Source organism: Echinops telfairi, unplaced genomic scaffold, assembly GCF_000313985.2.
Source record: "Echinops telfairi isolate 266 unplaced genomic scaffold, ASM31398v2 ScPeMD7_9;HRSCAF=40, whole genome shotgun sequence".
Lineage (NCBI taxonomy): Eukaryota > Metazoa > Chordata > Mammalia > Afrosoricida > Tenrecidae > Echinops > Echinops telfairi.
This window is the reverse complement of record NW_022103906.1, coordinates 25,633,964-25,639,496: the sequence shown is the minus strand read 5'-3', so window position 1 is coordinate 25,639,496 and position 5,533 is coordinate 25,633,964. Positions and strand designations below refer to the sequence as shown.

The window sequence follows — 5,533 nt, the reverse complement described above, 5'->3', positions numbered from 1 at the left end:
GCTGAGAATCAAACAGGGTCTATTTCATGGAAGACATGAATTCTACCACTGAACCACTGAAGCTATGAGGCAGAGATAGATTCTGTATATTGCTCAGAGTGACACTGCCAATAAGTGGCAGAGCCAGGATTCAAACCAAGGCCTATAAATGCTTTCTCCAAGAAGGGGGTATCTATAATAAACTCTTTTATCTACACAAGTCAAAGGGAGCTGTGTGGTAAAAATAAAACAAAATAAAAAGCAGGCCTGAGATGTAATCCTACTAGCTGTTCAGCTTTGGGAAAACCACCTTCCCTCTCTGCCCTTAGGGCTCTTGGGATAAACCTGAGAGATCCCGGTACTGAGATTCCAAGAAGCAGACCTGACTCTCCCACCACTTGCTGGGCCTGTGCCAGCAGCATAGGTTCTCCCCTTGGCAGCCACCATCTCTCAAAGTGTCCTCCTCCTTCTCTGTCTTCCCAGAACCCAGGGATACAAGGGCAGCATCTCTCCCAGGGTAACAGCAAGGAGAGGCTGCCTCTGGCCTCACCTTCTTTTGTCCCTGATGTTCCTTTCTTTTCTGCAGCCAGGTCTGCGTCACCTCTGATATCAATTCGAGTGAGACATTTAGCAAGGGAGAACAAAATGAAACCAAAGCACACACACACACACACACACACACACACACACACACACAAACCCCAAATGCACTTATTGAATTGATTCTGATCGTGGATAATTTACGTGTGCAGAATAGAATGATTCCACACACTTTTCTGTGACGTCTTGGAAGCAAAGGACAAACCTTTTATCTGAGGTGCTTCTGGGTGAATTTGAATGGCCACCCTTTTTTTAGTACCTCTCTCACACTCTCTCTCTCTTACAGACACACACAAACACACACTCATAGTGGGCAAATTAACCACTTGGAACACTCAGGGTTTCCTAGCAAGTAAGGAGGGACCCCACAAATGTTTAGAGGATTTAGTTGAAATGAATATTACATGGAGATACAATGATCGAGTGAATTATGCCACTTTAATTAGCAGATATTTAAAGCAGATTGGTTTCCTCTGGAGAAATTTCTTTCGAATTCCAGTCCTCGGGTCAGTCTGAGCCCAGTCCCTCCTTCTTCCTCCTCTGGCAGGAATCTGTCTGTTGTCCTCTCGCTGTAGCTGGCTTTCCTCAACCTGGGATCTTTATCTTCCCAGCAGAAGAAAGGAATTTATTAAAACGTTCACTGCATCCTGAATTGAGAAATCAGCTGCCCGGGATACGTGATCAATATGTTGTCTCTGTGATGAAGTGCTTCCATGGAAGATGCTCCTCTTGTTCCTTTCATGGCTGAGAGCACCCAGAGATCGAGGTGAGATTCAGCCATCAGGTGCTCTGATTGCAGCGAGCCTCTCCAGCCTCCCTCAGCTGCTGGCCTTCCCGGATGTGCAATGCCTGGTACAGGCTGGGGCAGGGTCCTAACCTCCAGTGACTCAGCTGTTTGGAGAGGAGAAAGAGGAAGGAGAAGGCTTCAGAGGTAGAGCTATGCAGTAGGTACTAGGGATGGTGGTATGCTGTGATGTTTATTTGTTTGTTTGTTTCTATTCATTCTGAGATCATATCTAACAGAGATTCTAGCAGCAGGTTTGCTCCCTGTGACATTAAAATTCATCAGCCAGACTACCCTCCCAGCTCACACTTTGGAGGACATGCACTGCTGGGATGTCACACTGTTTTGTTCATTTGTTTCCTCATAATCTCCACTAGTTGGTGGCTGTCTTCTGCCTGACTGGCTCGTTTGCTGCCGCTTCCTTGCCTTTTCACACACTCTCTGTCTCATGCCCTCAACTTGCTGTATCTGTGATGCTCTGGGGTCTCTGTGGAGACCTGCTCTGATCCCCCAGTTACATATCTGGGGACACTGAGAAGTCAAAGAGTGAGGCTGCATCTGGAAGGGTCCATGGGCCCTCCAGTCTCAGTGACCAAATATCTGGCTGTTGGCATAGATAGCAATATCCACCCTACTTCTTACTACCTTCCCATGACTGACAAAAGAGCCTTGCAACCCCTAGGCCCAAGGTCAGCCCAAAAGACAAGAGCAGTTCTGGGAGGGCTGGGGGTAGGAGGGACGGGCTTTAAAGCACAGTTTTACAGTGGTAATATTACCGGTGCCAGCTCTGGAAAGAATAGGTATTGCAAATTCAGGTGCTGGCTCCTAACTGTGTTTGCACGTGTATTCACAAATGTTCGTGAATGTGTGTTGGCGTGTGTGTGTGTGTGTGTGTGTGTGTGTGTGTGTGTGCGCACGCGCTCTCACGTGTTGGGAGAAGGCAGAGGTCCATGCTGCTGGATCATGAGCAATGCATCAGGTGAAAACTAGAACGCAAGGCAAGTGTTCTGGTCAGTTATTGATGCATTACAGAATACTCCTAAAACTTAGTAGCTTTTAGTGCACTTGTTGTTCCCTTGTCCCTGGGTTGGTTGAACCCTCTTCCTTTCTGCCACCTCCCCTTCTCCCATGCCCTGCCCCCCAAACCACTGGTCCCATTGTTTTCTTCTCTGAATTGCTTATTCTCCCTATCTTATCTAGACGACATGCAGATATATTAATAAGCGCAAAAACAAGGCAAAGCCAAACAAAACAACAAAGACAAAACCAACAACAACAACAAAAATACAAAAACCACCACCAACAAAATAGCACAAAGAAAGTCAATGACAAAAAAGGAAAAGCCTATAAATGGTTCCAAGTGTGTTGTTTTTAAACTTTAGGGGTGTTTTCCAGTTGAGTCTGATAGGGTGCCATACTTTGTCCCCAAAGTCTATTTTTGGTATTCCTGTGGCCTTCATTGCTTTGCTCCCCTTTATGCTCTGTTGCATGCCCTTAGTGTTTCTCCCCAGTATGATGGGCAAAACAAGCACAATTCCCACTCTGTAGGGTGTAGGATGCCTAGTGGAGCTTAATCAAGGGCAATGTAACAGTGAGGGATGACTGAAACCCCATTGAAGGCTGAACATATTAGTAGGACAAGAGGAAAGTAAACGGAAATAGATCAAAGAACTAGGAGGCAAAGGACATTTATAGAGGTCTAAATACAGGCATGCACATATGTAAATATATTTATATAAAACGATAGGGAAAGAGATCTATAGTTATATATATAAAGATATCTATATTTATATATATAAATATATTTATATATAATGATAGGGAAAGAGATCTATGTACTTATGTTAAGTATTAAGTATGTTAAGTATTTTAAGTATGTTAAGTATTAAGGTAGCAAATGGACATTGGGCCTCAACTCAAATACTCCCTTAAGGCAAGAACACTTTGTTCTAATAATCCAGCATTCAGTGATTCTCACCTTCCCAATAGGATGGCTGAAGACAAAACGGGTGCATAAGCAAATGTGGTGAAGAAAGCTGATGGTGCTCACTTGTCAAAGGATATAGCATCTGGGGTCTTAAGGGCTTGAAGATAAACCAGAGGCCTTCTAGCTGAGAAACAACAAAGCCCACATGGAAGGAGCACACCAGCTTGTGTGATTATGAAGTGTTGATGGAATCAGTATCAGGCAACAAAGACCCAGAACAAAAATCATACCAATGTGAATTGGTGGGTGAGGGGTAGGGGGCAAAGAGTGGAGATCCAAAACCCATCTGTAGACAATTGGACATCCCCTTACAGAAGGGTCACAAGGGAGAGATGAGCCATTCAGGGCGTAGTATAGCACTGATGAAACATACAACTTTCATTTCGTCTTTTAACGATTCCTCCCCCCCACTATCATGACCTCAATTCTACCTTACAAATCTGACTAGACCAGAACATGTACACTGCTACAGATAAGAGCTCACAACACAGGGAATCCAGGGCAGATAAACCCCTCAGGACCAACAATGAGAGTTGAGATACTAGGAGAGTAAGGGGAAGGTGGGGGGAGAAGGGGGAATTGATCACAAGGATCAACATATAACCCCCTCTCAGGGGGACAAACAACAGAAAAGTGGGACAGATGTAAGATGTGAAAATACTAATTTATAATTTATCAAGGGTTCATGAGGGAGAGTGGTGGAGGGAGGAAAAATTGAGCTGCTATCAAGGGCTCAAGTAGAAAGAAAATGCTTTGAAAATGATGATGGCAACACATGTACAAATTTGCTTGACACAATGGATGTTTGTATGGATTGTGATAAGAGCTGTAAGAGCCCCCAATAAAAGTATTTAAAAAAATGCAATTTAGCAGCTTAAAATTACCACATGTTTTTACTTGTGTAGGAATCTGCTGATCTAGGCTAGTCTACTGGAAAGGACTTCTTCCATATACCTACCATTCTCCATGGACAACCTGGTTCTTGAGGACATGATCTTCTCAGGATGACACCTGAGATTCAAAGAACCAAGTAGAAGGATATAAATCCCATGATGAGGCCAGAGCAAGAACATGGCACAAGTGAATATGAATTGAGGATAATGATTGAATCACCACATTCTTATACATGACATTTGTCCATGTCACCCATATAATAGTACAAGATGAAACTTCTTACCTGCATTGTAAACTAACTTTCTCTTAAGGTGCTCACCTTGCAATTTATCCCTATGTGAGTGGGATTTAGGGGGCTTTGACTAAAAGCACCACCTCTCTCAGACCACTTTGTGACCTTTGAGGGTGCTCAGAGTCTGGGGCTCTCAGGGCTGGGCAGTATTTAGCCCTACAGGGCTAGTAGTGATCGTAGTGATCTGAGCATTGAGTATGGGGGTGGGTGGTAGATTGGTCTCTGCTTTCTGCTATCAATGCCACTGTAGGAAAGTGCTTTTAGTTCATTTAAATTTCCTTTGATGCTGTGAGGAGAGTACAAGGAAATATCAATTGTCTCAGCCTCAGAGTCAAGTATTTAGTATTCTACCTCCTCCCTGGCTCTTCCTATCTTATCAATATGGCTTGCATTTCTTGTGCTAGAAAACTACAGTCTTCCTGCGTTCTATTTGGTTGCAGATACGTGTCCAGTTTTGACTGCCCAGTATCTGAATATCTGTGGTATGGTTGAGGCATCTCCCACCATACACAATTTCAAAGGAAGCAGACCCTACATTCCACTACAAAAACCAAATACTTCTCTGGCCTCCCTTGGAATAAAGCCTGCATATTTGACCCACGCTTTATCAATCGTCTGTACCCACGTCAAGTTTTGTGCTGTAAGCGGCTGGCATGAGAAGAAAGTAAGGGAAAGGGATGTCTTGGGAGCAGCAGCAGCAGCAGCATCTCTATGGTCTCCCCAAGGGCAGCAATGACAATGGAGCAAGTGGTATCTCGGTGTCTAGTGTGGCGGGGATGTCTGCAGCATCCATTGAGTCGAATCACCAGAAGAAGCCGAGGTCTGTGGTAAGATTGCAACAATGATATGGCTGCCCTAACAGGACGGACTGATGAAAGAAGTTAGCATGCTCAAATGTCAAGAAAACCGCGAGGAACTACTGTACCCAGAATGAAGGCTGAACATGGTATTGGGATAGGAGGAAGCTGCAAAGAAATAGAGGAAAGAAGTAGGAGGC

General features: G+C 44.3%; 1 long non-coding RNA gene across 1 annotated transcript; it reads left to right on the top strand.

Moving 5' to 3' along the window:
- Nucleotides 1–1,262: 1,262 nt before the first annotated feature.
- On the top strand, nt 1,263–5,132 carry LOC123521283. The gene is made up of 2 exons (XR_006679752.1): nt 1,263–1,345; nt 4,256–5,132. It is a non-coding gene; the product is annotated as an uncharacterized LOC123521283 (long non-coding RNA).
- Nucleotides 5,133–5,533: the final 401 nt, after the last annotated feature.